We start from the raw sequence: 16589 nt of genomic DNA on the forward strand, positions 1-16589 counted from the left end.
TTGCAGTGCGGGCAGGCGCAGCAGGAGGGGCGAAGGAGCGGCAAGAGTTTGTAGAGGGAAGTGACCGGGGCCCAGGAGAGACGTGAGTTTGGGGCCCAGAAGAGGTGAGAGCCCTGGGGCAGCACGGGCCAGCCCACACTGCGATATGTGTGCGCACTCGGTCCGTGCAGCAGAGCTGGTCTCCAGTCGTCTCGGGTAATCCTTGCCACTGGACCAAGACCTGGCTCTGTCAAGCCCGTGTGGTGGCTGGTGTGCAACGGCCACCACACGTTAAAAAAAATCCACGCACAGCAATCTTCCACCCTTCAAGATGTAGTTCTGGATCTGGAATATTAGGTCTTTCATTGAAACACCTATGAACTCATCCCTGTTTGGCGTGGAAGCAAGTCATCCTCGCTTCGAGGGACTGCCTATGATGATGAGCTCCCGGCGAGGTCGGGGCAAAGGAACGGCGAAAGATTGCAGAACTATGTGATCGGGGCCCAGCAGAAGCGTGAGTTCGGGGCCCAGAAAAGACGAGTGCCCGGGGCAGCACAGGCCAGCCCACACTGCGATATGTGTGCGCAGTAGGCCCGTGCAGCAGAGCTGGTCTCCAGTCACACCGTTGCTTACCCGAGAGCCAATGTAGGTCAGCGAGCACAGGGGTGATGGGTGAACGGGACTTGGTGCGAGTTAGGACACGGCAGCCAAGTTTTGGATTGACCTCAAGTTTACATAGGGTAGAATGTGGGAGGCCAGCCAGGTGTGCGTTGGAGCAGCCAAATCTAGAAACTGAACTAGACTAAACTGACACAACTACCTTGCTGGATATTGTCAAAGAGCAGGGAGTTCGCTTGGTGTCCTGGCCAACATTCCCCTCTCAACCAACGCCATCAACAAATTGATTAATGGGCCTCATTGCTATTTGCAGGACCTTGCTGTGAGCAAATTAGTGGTACCTGCATAGCAATACTGACTACATTTCATTGGCAATTCATATTATGGAAATTATTTTGGTTGTCTTGTGGATGTTTTATAAATGCAACAGGGTTTCTTTCAGCAATGGAACTCTCAAAAACCTTTTTTTCCACAAAAAAAGATCCGGCTTTTACTCAACGTCCACCCTAACGGACTTTGCAGCACGAGTTGCTAGATAGAATCATAGAATCATCGAAATTGAAACCACAGAAGGAGGCCATTCCCATAGCTAGGAATTAGGAATGGGAATCTTGGCAGATTTTTCCATTCTCTAAACCAACAGCTATTAGTTCAAATTTCACCCCCTTCTCAACTGGCCAGCTGAGACCAGCAACTTCATTTTTTTGATTAGTTCCTGGGATGTGGACGTCGCTGGCAAGGCCGGCATTTATTGCCCATCCCTAATTGCCCCTTGAGAAGGTGGTGGTGAGCCGCCTTCTTGAACCACTGCAGTCCGTATGGTGAAGGCACTCCCACAGTGCTGTTAGGGAGGGAGTTCCAGGATTGTGACTCAGCGACGATGAAGGAACGGTGATTTATTTCCAAGTCAGGATGGTGTGTGACTTGGAGGGGAACGTGGAGGTGATGGTGCTCCCATGCGCTTGCTGCCCTTGTCCTTCTAGGTGGTAGAGTTCGCGGGTTTGGGAGCTGCTGTCGAAGAAGCCTTGGCGAGTTGTTGCAGTGCATCTTGTAGATAGTACACACTGCAGCCACGGTGCACCATTGATGGCGGGAGTGAATGTTTAAGGTAACGCATAAAGTGAATCCAATCTGATCTGTATGTCTCAGCACCGTGCTGATCTGTGCTTTGACCGGGGGAACATTGCACACTTCATTTTATAATCCCACTATAATCTTACAGTAACTGTCCTCTGCCTCCCCCCCCAAAGCTCACTATTCACCACTTTCGGCCCTCTCTTGGGTTCAGTTCCTCTGGTCAAAATTAAATCAGGAAGGCTTTTTGGGGCAGAGTAAGAGAAAAGTAGTTTTAAGTCAATCAAAGTGAAATAAGTCGGCTTTGAAAACATATTTTCCGGCTTAGCTGCATCATCTGTGGCTCAGTGGGCAGCACACTTGCCTCTGAGTCAGAAGGTTGTGGGTCCAAGACCCACTCCTGGGACTTGTAGCACATAAATCTAGGCTGACACTCCAGTGCAGTGTTGAGGGAGTGCTGCACCTTCGGAGGTGCCGTCTTTCGGATGAGACATGAAACCTGCTCTCTCAGGTGGATGTAAAAGATCCCATGACACTATTTCGAACAACAGCAGGGGAGTTATCCCCGATATCCTGGCCAATATATATCCCTCAATCAACATCACTAAAATAGATTATCTGGTTATTATCACATTGCATTTTGTGGGAGCTTGCTGTGTGAAGATTGGCTGCTACATTTCCCACACTACAACAGTGACTGCACTTCAATAAATATTGGCTGTAAAGCGCTTTGCGATGTCCGGTGGTCGTGAAAGGCGTTATATAAATGCAAGTCTTTCTGTCTTTGCTCAACATTTTTTTAGCGTATTTTATAAATTAATTCATTAAATAATGCAATTGTAACAGGCTCTAACTCAAAATATAATTAAGATCCGAAGAAAACATAGAGCGATGAATCCATAGAACACTGCCGAACAGATGTTGAAGAACATGCTGTGTATCTGCAGCCATTCCTATTTCTACTTTTAAATTTCAGTTGTCTTACAATAATAGCCACGGCCCCAGTCATTTTTTGCTTCAAGCAATACTATTTCACCCATCAACAGTCTAACTGAGACCTCCCCACCCAACTCTTTCCAACAGTATTCACGCACTCATGACCTCTGTTCAACTTAAGCTTCACCGTCGAATGGTGCTCGAGTGGTGTAGGACTTGCCAACGCGTACAGGCGAGAGCTGTGGTTACCGACTGGGATAGGAGGAGCTGGAATTACTCAATCAATGGGTGGAAGCTGAGGTTACTGGTTCGCGTAGGTGCGAGTGGCAGCTTCTAGTAAAAGTAGGCGGGAGCATCGATTGCTGTTTAAACTAGGGGAGGGGCAGGTTGCTGCATAAGTTGCCCCGTACAAGCCTGAATACATCTGAAGGACACAATAGTGTCAGCCGTGGCTCAGTAGGTAGCGACTGATTCAGAAGGTCACAGTTCAAGACCCACTCCAGAGGCTTGAGCACAAAAATCTAGGCTGACACTCCCAGTGCATTACTGGAGCGCTACACTGTTGGAGGTGTTGTCTTTCAGATCAGACATTAAATCGAGGCCCCGTCTGCCCTCTCAGATCGAGAAGATTTCATGGCACTATTTTGATTAAGATTGGGAGAGTCCTCCTGGTGTCCTGTCCAACAGATGATCTGTTGAGTTATTTAATTATTGTTTGTGGGAGCTTGCTGTGCACAAATTGGCTGCTGCGTTTCCCGCATTGAAACAGTGAAAAGTACTTCATTGAATCGAAAGCACTTTGGAATGTCCTGAGGTCATGAAAGATGTGATATAATATATGTTTTGTGCCTTCTGTTGTCGAGGCCCCAAGCTCTGGAACTCCCTGCCTAAACCTCTACCTCTCTTTCCTCCTTCAAGACGCTCCTTAAAACTTACCTCTTTGACCAAGCTTTTGGTCACCTGCGCTGATTTCTACTTATGGGGCTCGTTGTCAAACTTTGAAATCTCATAATACTCCTGTGAAGCACCTTGGGACATTTCACTACGTTAAATGCAAGTTGTTGTTGTAGTTACCTCACCATTAGAAACAGAAGTTTGTTATTGCTAATACATTGCACATTACTAATACATTATTTACTTTTATATAACATTTTAGTCAAGGACTAACAAGGGCCATTGTTTCACTAAATTGGTTTTGGGGGTTTCAAAAAGACTTGGAGCTACGATAATGGATGCAAATGGGCAACATATTTTCCACAGATAACGCATGTGCCATCAGGAGCAATTGAGGTTAACGTTGCATTTATTCTTAATTAGCTACCCCAGCGCTCGCCGACACTAACACAGCACTCAGCTTTCAAGCACAATAAACATTAACAGGGTGAGGTAGCCACACACTACAATTAGGTTTGCTTAACAAACCATGCCAAAAGAGGCATGTCCTTGAAACAGCGTTAAAAATACTTCATCCCCCAGTCTGACCGTCAATGTTCAGGCTCCACAAATTGATAAGATTTTAGTCACAGTTCGCTGAAATAAGGTCATAATTTTTTTTCTTAATAATTATATTCATTTATCAATTCATCAAGTTTCGCCTGTGTGAGTTAGTGTCAACAGATGCTATCAGTCTCCAGTATCATGCGATTAAAGAGGCAAGCAGATGGACGGGAGAGAGATACTGTGCTCACTCATTTCTCACCACCAAAGGCTGGATGGTGTGTGTGGTCAGTGTTCTGTGGCCAGAGATTGAATCTAGAGCAGCTTTATGGGATGGAAGCCCTAGCTGTGTGCCAGCTACGTCCTCTAAAATAAATTAAGACAGACTCAACACAGTTTCTTTTGGACACAAGGTCACACAGCAAAGCAAAGCAAGGAAGAAGATGCATTTAGAAGTGCGAGGAACTGCTGCGCTGTATTTTGAGTGAGGCGTCAAACCGAGGTCCCATCTGTCCTCTTGGGTGAACGGAAAAGATTCCACGGCACTATTCAAAGAAGAGCTGGGGTTGTTCTCCTCGGTGTCCTGGCCAAAATTTCTCATAAGAACATAAGAACATAAGAATTAGGAACAGGAGTAGGCCATCTAGCCCCTCGAGCCTGCTCCGCCATTCAACAAGATCATGGCTGATCTGGCCGTGGACTCAGCTCCACTTACCCGCCCGCTCCCCATAACCCTTAATTCCCTTATTGGTTAAAAATCTATCTATCTGTGATTTGAATACATTCAATGAGCTAGCCTCAACTGCTTCCTTGGGCAGAGAATTCCACAGATTCACAACCCTCTGGGAGAAGAAATTCCTTCTCAACTTGGTTTTAAATTGGCTCCCCCTTATTTTGAGGCTGTGCCCCCTAGTTCTAGTCTCCCCGACCAGTGGAAACAACCTCTCTGCCTCTATCTTGTCTATCCCTTTCATTATTTTAAATGTTTCTATAAGATCACTCCTCATCCACAGCATTCTCCCTCTATCAACAACGAAAACAGATTCAATTTAGTATACTGTATTCATGGCTCACGATGTGGTCTCTTCTACATTGGGGAGACCAAACGTAGATTGGGTGACCTCTTTGCAGAACATCTCCGTTCAGTCCGTAAGCTTTACCCCGAGCTTTTCCGCTCCACTCCCACTCTGTTCTCTCTGCCCTCGACCTCATACTGTTCCAATGAAGCTCAACGCAAGCTTGTGGAACAGTATCTCATCTTTTGTTTAGGCATTTTACAGCCTTCTGGACTCAACATCGAGTTCAACAATATCAAACCATATCTCTGCCCCTATATTTTTTCTGTTTTTTTCTCTCTGTCCCAGCTGTTGATGATTCTGCCATTTTTATTTACACCCCATCTCGGCTCAAATTTTGTTTCTTAACTTATCCCATTACCATCTCCTTTTGCCTTACACCATCATCCCTTTTGTCTCTTAATCTCTTTCTGCCTTCCATCCGATCACAGATTTCCCCTTTTGTTCTTCCCTCCCCTCCAGCTGCACTTGTTTAAAAAACCTGTTACATCTCTAACATTTTCCAGTTCTGGCGAAAGGTCATCGACCTGAAAAGTTATCTCTGTTTCTCTTTTCACAGATGCTGCCCGACCGACTGAGTATTTCAACCATTTTCTGTTTTTATACCGAAAGCAGATTATCTTGTCGTTATCTCATCGCTGATGTCGGAGCCTGCTGTGCGCAAATTGGCTGCCTTGTGTCCTACATTACAACAGTGACTACACTTCAAAAAGTACTTTGATACGTCATGAGGTGCTGTATAAATGCAAGTCTTTCTTTTCAGGGAATTACTTTTAATGTGTAGTCACTGCTGTTACATGGAAATATGTGTCAGTCAATTTGCATGGGTTGAATGACATAGAAACATAGAAAATAGGTGCAGGAGTAGGCCATTCGGCCCTTCTAGCCTGCACCGCCATTCAATGAGTTCATGGCTGAACATGCAACTTCAGTACTCCATTCCTGCTTTCTCGCCATACCACTTGATCCCCCTAGTAGTAAGGACTACATCTAACTCCTTTTTGAATATATTTAGTGAATTGGTCTCAACAACTTTCTGTGGTAGAGAATTCCACAGGTTCACCACTCTCTGGGTGAAGAAGTTTCTCCTCATCTCAGTCCTTACCCCTTATCCTTAGACTGTGACCCCTGGTTCTGGACTTCCCCAATATTGGGAACATTCTTCCTGCATCTAACCTGTCTAAACCCGTCAGAATGTTAAATGTTTCTATGAGAGCCCCTCTCATTCTTCTGAACTCCAGTAAATACAAGCCCAGTTGATCCAGTCTTTCTTGATATGTCAGTCCCGTCATCCCGTGAATCAGTCTGGTGAACCTTCGCTGCACTCCCTCAGTTGCAAGAATGTCCTTCCTCAAGTTAGGAGACCAAAACTGTGCACAATACTCCAGGTGTGGCCTCACCAAGGCCCTATACAACTGTAGTAACACCTCCCTGCCCCTGTACTCAAATCCCCTCGCTATGAAGGCCAACATGCCATTTGCTTTCTTAACCGCCTGCTGTATCTTCATGCCAAACTTCAATGACTGATGTACCATGACACCCAGGTCTCGTTGCACCTCCCCTTTTCCTAATCTGTCACCATTCAGATAATAGTCTGTCTCTCTGTTTTTACAACCAAAGTGGATAACCTCACATTTATCCACATTATACTTCATCTGCCATGCATTTGCCCACTCACCTAACCTATCCAAGTCACTCTGCAGCCTCATAGCATCTCCTCGCAACTCACACTGCCACCCAACTTAGTGTCATCCGCCAATTTGGAGATACTACATTTAATCCCCTCGTCATTAATGTACAATGTAAACAGCTGGGGCCTTAAGCCGTTAGAGGTAAGAAGGGGAATTGCGACAATTGTGGAGTCACGGGGGAGTACTCCAGCTCTTCCCGGCTTCACAGGAAGGGATTTTGTTTTGAAAACATATCTTCAGTTGACAGTCGCTGAAGAATCCTGAGTGGACAGGCCCAACCACGACCCTGCTCATCGCTGCCCAATTTTAGTAAGGGGACCCAAACCAGGCATTACATGCCTCATTTACATATGAAAGGAGCCTAACGCCTGTTATTGGCAGCTGCCAAGGGGACGCCTGTAAAATAGCCCAACGCAATTTCAGGTTGGACATTTATCACTTGGAATACCGGGGCCAATTTTCATCAAGGCCTCTGCCTACTCAAGTGCCGCCCAAAGTGCTGCCGATGACCGCCGAGGTAACGGACGGCACTTTGAGCGGGATATTCATGGTCGAGGTCCCTCGAAGGCCGGCCGGCGGCAAATGGACAACGTACGCCACCAATCTGGATGGCAGCGGGCGGGAGCTCTCATTTTCGGCGGCAGAGGCGCTTGCCGCCCAAGGGCTGCCGAGGATGGAGTTGGGCCCATGGAGGGTCGAAGACCTGAAAAAAAACAGTAAAAAATTTTAAAAGTATCCAAAGACCTTCAGGTGCCCCCATCCAGGTGAGTCGCTATTGAAAAAAAAATAAAAATGTTCACTTACCTTTTTTTCAGGTTCCTCAGACTTACCGTCAGGGACAGACCAGCCTCCATACAGCGGTCCACCCCCCCGTTCTGCCACCGACTTCCGTCGACTCCCACCCGCAGGAATGGGAGCTCGGCAGGCGGGAACTAGTTGCGCCACTCGGCCGTCCGCTGATGCCAGCGGACGGTTCCCGGCAGCTCTCCCCTCCTGTCTCTTTCAGTGGCACTAGGCGGATCTTCCAGAGGAACGTTGGCAGCAGTGGGCAGTGAGTGATGAATTTCGGCTCCACTGTGTCCAGTTTAGGTCTCCTCACATGGTGGATGATATTGAGGCTCTGGAACTGGTGCAGAAGAGGGCCACTAGACTAATTCCAGGTCTAAAGCATCTTAGTTATCAAGATAGGCTCAAAGAGTTGGGACTCTATACCTCAGAGCAGCATAGACTTAGGAGGGATCTGATTCAGGTTTATAAGATAATGAAGGGAATAGACAGTGCTCCAGCTGACTGTTTATTTGAATTAAAAAGGTTAGGCAGGATTAGGGGTCACAAATTTAAGTTGTGTAAGACCAGATCTAGTTTAGATGTCAGGAGGTGGTTCTTTTCCCAGAGAATAGCAGACCTCTGTATCAACTTGCTCTTTCATGTGGTCGATGCTGATTCGCTGAATTGCTTCAAGCCAAAGCCGGATTGTTTCTGGCTGCGGTGGAGATCACCTCTTGCAGAAGGTAGGTACTGCAGGGAATTTAATGGCCAGAGTGATCTCCTGGACTAGTTTTGATCTCCTGGATGGGTTGGAGAGGAATTTCCCAGATCTATTTTTCCCAAATTGGCCTGGGTTTTTTATCTGTTTTTTTTTGCCTCTCCCAGGAGATCACATGGTTTGGGGTGGGGTGGAGTGTATATGTTGTGATACACAAGGTATTGCAATTGTGTGGGACAGGCTCGATGGACCAGATGGTCTTTACCTGTCCGTCATTGTTCGTATGTTTGTATCAGGTGTCCGAGGGGCACAGAACATTGGCCATTGAAATTGGGCCTTCTTGTGCCCTTTAGCTGCCCGTAAAACGGTCACAACGAAGTACAAATTCTGGAGAGGCATGAACTAGTTGCACAAATGTAGTACAGTGAACAGAATGCCAGAATAAGTGTGAACTGTGTGAAATGGAAGGTCTCTTCACTTGTGACTCCCGATACAGTACATCACAGAAAGGGGCTGCATATATAATAGTGTTTGTTGAACCATTTGTACGGTGGCAGGAAGAAAAGACCCGAAGAGTCAACTGGCACTCCTTGTCAGGAAGATGTTGTGAAAATGTAATTGAATGTAACATTTTTGATTAACGCAATTTTCTATTGCCATCCATTTCCCTTCTCACTCTTCCCTTTGCTGCGTTCTGTTTCCTTCTTTCATCGCCGTGATTTAAGATGGATCAGCGAATGGGGGTGAGCATCCTTCTTAGTCCCAGATAGCAATCTCAAATGTCTCAAATGCCTTGCACGTCAACAGTTGACAAGAATCACTTTTTCATACAGGCTGCAATCTTAACAGAAGCCACATATTTATTATCCTACCTGTCGGGAGATGCATCTATTTTTATGAATTGCCAGCAGTTTCCTGGATCAGTGCCATTGGGTGTGCTAGCTGGAAGACAGCCAGTCTGCTGACATGAGCGATGAAGGGCTCCGATCAGGAGAGTGGCGATTGACATCCTTCCTGGTCCTTGGTTATGGATCGGACTATTCAAAAGCGGCTGAAAAACAAAAAAATCGATACTATTGGGATGAATTTTTATTGACAATTTTGACGTTGATGTTGCTATCCGGAGCTGATGAGGATGCTCCACGCCATTTGCTGATAGATCTCATGCTAGCAGAGCGGCTTGTTTCCATCACGGAGACCCTGCTAGCTTTGGCATTGCTTCCAAATCATCATAGGTATGCAACAACGGTTGATGAATTGTATGGTGGGAGAACTTTAAATAATCCTTCATCTCCAAGCATGGCCCTCGCTATTAAGATCATTTTATTTCTTTGATCAAAGTGCTGGTGGCTATTATAAGATGCAAAAGAGCTCCTCTAATAGCCGAGAGAAAACACTCACTCATATTGTGTCAGCATCATATTTCAAAACTTGGGGATTTTTCATTTAAGACATAATTTCGCCCAGTTTGTTACACAGTATTTACCTGGGGAGTATATATTGACTCATTCCTGCCTTTGTTACCTTTAGACCCGACTATTCTAGTACATTCCTGGCCAACCCTCCCTAATCTTGAGCTCATCCAAAACCCTGCTGCCCGTAACCTAACTCGCACCAAATTCCATTTGCCCGTCACCCCTGTGCTCACATTGGCTCAGGGTCTGGCAATGCCTCAATTTTAAAATTCTCATCCTTGTTTTCAAATCCCTCCAAGGCCTTGCCCCTCCCTATCCCTGCAATCTCCTCCAGCCCTATAACTCTCCGAGATTTCTGCGCTCCTCCAATTCTGACCTCTTGTGCATCCCCGATTTTAACCCTTCCACCATTGGCGGCCGTGCTTACTGCTGCCTGGGCCCTAAGCTCTGGAATTCCCTCCCTAAAGCTCTCCACCTCTCTCTCCTCCTTTAAGACGCTCCTTAACGCCTACCTCTTTGACCAAGCTTTTCGTCATCTGTCCTAATATGTGGTTCGGTGTCAAATTTAGTTTTATAATGCTCCTGTGAGGTACCTTGGGACATTTTATTATGTTAAAGGCCGATATAAATGTGCATTGTTGTTGTTGCTGCAAGGCAGCAATCTCATCAAGCGATTAAGATGGCCTCATACTGGGTAACCATTGTTTGCAGCCTAAATCTAGAGTAACAGGTTTGCTCCTATGTATCTGCAGATCTTCCATAGTATTTTCCAGAGTTAGTGGTGTGATTTAATTCTATCTTGGTTCCATTATGATTGTCAACACTGCATGTCCAGGATGCTGGACATCGTGTGAAGTGGATGTGTAATGATACCTACAGTGAAGGATTAATGACTGTAACACAACCATTGCAAATTTATCAAGTGATAATCAATAGCTGATTAAGCTGAAATATTGCAGCATAATGTACAACAAATTAAGCAATCAGTAAACAGTGTGTTTAACAGTGGAGAAAGCACTGAGGCATGATTTGGGGGCAGGAACCTTGGTGGTGCAAGTGGCCCAGACATTGATCAGTTGGAGGTGTCTATACCTTTGGGGAATGCAGGAACCCTGTTCCATCAAAGCTGGTCGAAGGTTGTCTGCTGGGAGTGACCTTGAATGCCTGTCCCCTAGTCCTCCCGACCCTATCCACATAGATCAAATCGAATTCCTTCAATATTTTCAAGACCTCCACAAATCTCCTCTAGGACTACGCTTTTCTCGAGTATCGATCACCGGAGGTGTGGAGGTGTGGGGGGGGGGTAGAATTTCCGCTTCATTGCGCTGTGTTTTTTTGGCGCAGTTTGCTCAAAAAAAGAAAGAAAGAAGAAGAAAGACTTGGATTTTTATAGTGTCTTTCACGACCACCGGATGTCTCAAGGTGCTTTACAGTCAATGACGTTCTTTTGGAGTGAAATGTGGTATCTAATTTGCGCACAGCAAACTCCCACAATAGCAATGTGATAATGACCAGATAAACTGTTTTTGTTATGTTGATTGAGGGATAATTACCCCCAGGACACCGGGGGTAACTCCCCTGCTCTGTTTCAAAATAGAGCCATGGGATCTTTTACGTCTCATCCGAAAGACAGCACCTCCGACAGTGCAGCAGTCCCTCAGTACTACACTGGAATGTCAGCCTAGATTTTTGTGTTCAGGGTCCCTGGAGTGGGATTTGAACCCATAACCTTCTGATTCAGAGGCGAGGGTGCTACCCACTGAGCCACAGCTGACGAAATTGAAGTAACCCGCGCAAATGATGGCAGAATTTTAAACACAAATTACTTTCAGCACGAATCGAGTTTTCGCGACCTTTTACGCCAGTTTAAAACCATCACTTTAGATGCAGGCCCTGTCCACAAAACTGACCACGCCCCCCGATGAATTCATCATCGTGACGAGTTTCCGCTAATTGCCCTCATTCGCAGGCCTTCGAGAAGGCTCCAAAAATTAAATTGGATCTTTTGGGCGCAAGGATATTAGTCGGCACGTTTTTAAAGCTTTTGAAAGTAACCAAAACATTTTTTTTACTCAGCAACTGACTACTGTGCCCCAATATAACTAGCAAATGGTTCAGTATAGTTTTTAAAATTTCATTTTCAGTCTTTTAAAATCAGGTTATTCACGTGGTGGATTGACACTGTGATTAACAATGCTCATTTTTTTCTGTAATAAACGCATTTTCAGCTGCATTAATCAAACTGCACCTAGTTATTGCTCTTAAATATGTCAAGGACTATTCTTGAAAACAATTTTATAAAAATTATGTTTTAAAATGCACTGGTTCATGGCAGATTTTGTGTTTGGCGATATGCAAATAAATTTGGGCAGAAGCTGGAGAGAAAAAAAACACTTCTCAAAACGGGCGCAATTTTAGGCACAATTTGCGCCCGGATCACAGATTGCACCCAACCCTACCCGCTCCTCGTTAAGCCTTTTGTGGTAGCTAAGAGCCAATCTACTCGGTAACAATTTACTGGTTTTCCTCTCAACCAGTTCCAGTGCCTCTTTATCACCCACCATGATGTGACCAGAACGGGACACAATATTTTAGGTGAGGCCTAATCAAGGTCTTATACAATGATATTATTGTGTTTTTTTGTTTCACCAAACCATCCGATGTCTCATGAGGAGGGGGCATTTCTGGCACCTGGCCTTTGCTGAGATTCCATGGTCTTAACAGCAGACAGGCCAAACACAGCAGCCCTTTAATAGCTGCTGCTCTCCCGACAGCCTGCCCACATACAGTCATAGCATTCCCTTGTAATAAAACACCCACAGGGCACGTGTAAAAATGAGCTGACCCAACCGAATCCAGGCCATCTCGCCACTCCATTTGTGCGAGTGTGCTCACCACTCGGTTATCCTGGGAGTCCCTGGCCAAAGACTGCCCTAAGTGGAGGAAGTGCATCCGGGAGGGCGCTGAGCACCTTGAGTTTCGTCGCCGAGAGCATGCAGAAAACAAGCGCTGGCAGCGGAAGGAGCGTGCGGCAAACCTGTCTCATCCACCCTTTCCTTCAACCACTGTCTGTCCTACCTGTGACAGAGACTGTAATTCCCGTATTGGACTGTTCAGTCACCTGAGAACTCATTTTTAGAGTGGAAGCAAGTCTTCCTCGATTTCGAGGGACTGCCTATGATGATGATGATGATGATGATGATCCCGGGATAATTTTTCCCAGGATCTCGGCACAGACATGATGGGCCGAATGGCCTCCTTCTGTGCCATAAGTTTCTATGATTGCGGAATCAACTGTGCAGCGTGGAATGATCTCTAAACTTTCAAAAAAAAGCAAGCTGATTTCTGCACTGCTAGTCCACCACTTAGTATGGCTGCAACTACAACAACCGTGTGTATAAGTGTAAACAAAGTCTCGTGTTCAGTGAAGGCCTGGTCAGGCGGTGTTGAATTTGTATTGTACCGTAGAGTTGATGCTGTGTTATTGGAATGGCCTGCCGCTCACTGCGAACTCGGTGGAGGCTGTCGATGGCCTACTTCATTTATAAACCCCTGCTCCTCACGTCCCCTCCCTTCCTCTAACAGCCACCAGCAAAAGGTGACCTTCATCTTTATTCCTGAGGTGAATGTGGGTCAGCAGAGATGAAGTCTAGCATTTTACAGCAGTACTGCTGCACACTTGCGTCTCTCCTCTTCTCTGAAAGGGTTCCGTGTTATTTGATAACCAGGCGTTTGCAGCTTGAGAATAAAATACTGCACAGCCTGTGATCAATGGGACACTTAAGAGACAGAATCTATACACGCCATGTATTTCCACCTCTTCTATTTTGTAGCTATTTAGCTAAAGTTCACACCATCCATTAAGTAAAGCAGAGTCTTTTAAATTCTCCACATGGGCCCCAAGCTTCAGGGGGGAAAAAAATGTATTAATTTAAAGCAAGTTGCTAATGTGACATTTAAAGAACTGAAACCCTAACTGCTTTTAATACTGATAAAAAATTACTCCTTATAAAGGAAGTCATTTTACCAATTAAAACCACCCATGCATGAAACAACTCATTTTCTGTCATTGTATTTTCAAGTACACATGGGCTGTGGCTGGCCTGTGCACGAGATTTGATAACAGCAATTAGTCATGCTTTTTTTCTTCCTCTCTCTCTCGCCTTGTCGTTGTCTTCGTTCTTGGCTGCAAGAAGCCACAGGCGATACATGACGAACGCCTCTGTTTAGAAAGTCTCACAGCCTTGGGCTTTATGACAGGCAGCTCCGAAAGAGCCAAGTAAGGAAAGGTCTCCTTCCGTGACTCCAAAGACCCAAAGGCCTAACCCGGCTCCAACCTCTGTCCATTGCAGTCTATCTGCGATTTGCCAGTCGAGGTTAACCATTGATATGTTGCCGGTTGACAAATGCAGAGGGGGCTAATCAACCGATTACGCCATGGTCCATCTCTTTATTTGGTGCTGATGAGAGCGCAAAGAAAAAAAGAAATTGTGCTCCACAAGCGCCAGGCAATGACCATCTCCAACAAGAGAGAGTCCAACCACCATCCCATGATATTCAATGGCATTACCATCGCCTTATCTCCCCCATCAACATTCTGGGCATCACCATTGACCAGAAACTTCACTGGCCAGCCACAAAAGCAAGAGCGGATCAGAGGCTGGGTATTCTGTGGTGAGTGTCTCACCTCCTGACTCCCCAAAGACTTTCCACCATCTACAAGGCACATGTCAGGAGTGTGATGGAATACTCTCCACTTGCCTGGATGAGTGTAGCTCCAATAACACTCAAGAAGCTCGACACCATCCAGGACAAAGCAGCCCATTTGATTTGCACCCCATCCACCACCTGAAACATTCACTCCCTCCATCACCGGCATACCGTGGCTGCAGTGTGTACCATCTACAAGATGCACTGCAGCAACTCGCCAAGGCTTCTTTGACAGCACCTCCCAAACCTATGACCTCTCTTGCCTAGAAGGACAATGGCATCAGCCAAAGGGTACACCATTACCTGCAAGTTCCCCTCTAAGTCACACACCATCCTGATTTGGAAATATATCGCCATTCCTTCATCATCGCTGGGTCAAAATCCTGGAACTCCCTCCCTAACAGTGGGAACACTTTCTTTCGAAGGACTGCAGTGGTTCAAGAAAGCAGCTCACCACCACCCTCTTCACAAGGGCAAAAAATGCTGGCCTTGCCAGTGACGCCTACATCCCATGAATGGATGAAAATAAATATAGTGCCTTCCATGGCCTCTGGACTTCCCAAAGTACTTCACAGCCAATGAAGTTCTTCTGAAATATAGTCACTGTTGTAATGTCAGAAACACGGCAGCCAATTTGCATACAGCAAGCTCTCACAAGCACCAATGGAAAAAAAACCGACCAGATCTTCTGTTTACGTGATGTTTGTTGAGGGATAAATCAACCAGGAGAAGTTCCCTCTTCTTCTTATAGTGCTGTGGGATCTTTTATGTCTACCTGAGAGGGGAGACGGGGCCTCGGTTTAACGCATCATCTGAAAAATTACACCTCTGACAGTGCAGATCTTCCTCAGTACGGCACCGGAGTGACAGGCTGGACCGACAACCTTCTAACTCAGAGGCAAGAGTGCTGCCCACTCGATTGATGGGCTGTGAACTTTACACTCACACAAACTAGGGATAACGTTGGCCTTATTATGTCTTCTGCTTCTTAGGCGGTCCCTTATATCAAGGATGACTTGCTTCCACACCAAAAAGGGATGAGTTCACCGGTGTTTCAATGAAGGACCTGACATTCCAGATCCCGAACTACCTATTGAAGGGTGGAAGATGCCTGTGCACAAATTTTTTTAACGTGTGGTGGCCGTTGCACACCAGCCACCACACGGGCTTGACAGAGATAGGTCTTTGTCCAGTGGCAAGGGTTATCCAAGATGACTGGAGACCAGCTCTGCTGCACAGACCTAGTGCGCACACATATCGCAGTGCGGGCTGGCCTGTGCTGCCCCTGGGCCCTCGGCTCTTCTGGGCCCCTAACTCGGGCCTCTCCTGGGCCCCGATCACATCGCTCTACAATCTCTTGCTGCTCCTTCGCCCCGACCTCACCGCTCCTCTGCCGCTTGCCGCCTCTCCTGCTGTACCTGGCAACGCTCCAATCAGCGACCTTGATTTTGGTGACTTCCAATCCAGTTGTCCTTCTCCAAGTCTTCGCCCTCCTGCACCGGCTCATGCTGCTCTCTGCAGTGACATTCCTCCGCGCTGCTCCCGGACTGCCACACCTCCGCTCCTTTTAGGGGCCCGACCTGCCGCTGGTGGTTTCTCGCAGGTATAAAAGGAGTGGAGGTGCGGCGGCCTGGGAACAGCATGGAGGCTTGTTATATATTCACTGGCAGGGACTCGCTCAAGGTGAAGGGGGGGGGAGAGGGGAGCACAGGTGCACTTCTTAAAAAAGCTCCAGGTGTCACTTAAAGGGGGACGTAACTTCTTTGTCATCACGAGCATCATAGGCAGGCTATTAATCGCTGGATAGCAACTGTGCAGCACTTACAAAGAACCCAAGCTTTAAATGATGCAGCTGTGGACTTGCTACGTCAAGAGGTCAGGTGGTGAAGAGTTGACCTGTTCGACATTGAAGGGCATCCTCTCCACAGGAGAGCCATCCGGACTGGGTAGGAACAGATGACAGAAATGGTCAACAATGAGCCCAATATTGAGGGATAATGGAAGCAAACGAGGAAGACGGTCTCCAGATGCCCCCCCCCCGCAAAAACTACCAAGGTTAGAATACCCATCATTTTCCTATTCAAAGTAGCCGGACAAAGAGCTTCCTCTCAACCTGTTCCACTCTGTCCGAGGCCGCGTTTAAAGCCCCAACACAACCTCCAAACGT

The sequence above is a fragment of the Pristiophorus japonicus genome, chromosome 13 (assembly GCF_044704955.1).
Source record: "Pristiophorus japonicus isolate sPriJap1 chromosome 13, sPriJap1.hap1, whole genome shotgun sequence".
Classification (NCBI taxonomy): domain Eukaryota; kingdom Metazoa; phylum Chordata; class Chondrichthyes; family Pristiophoridae; genus Pristiophorus; species Pristiophorus japonicus.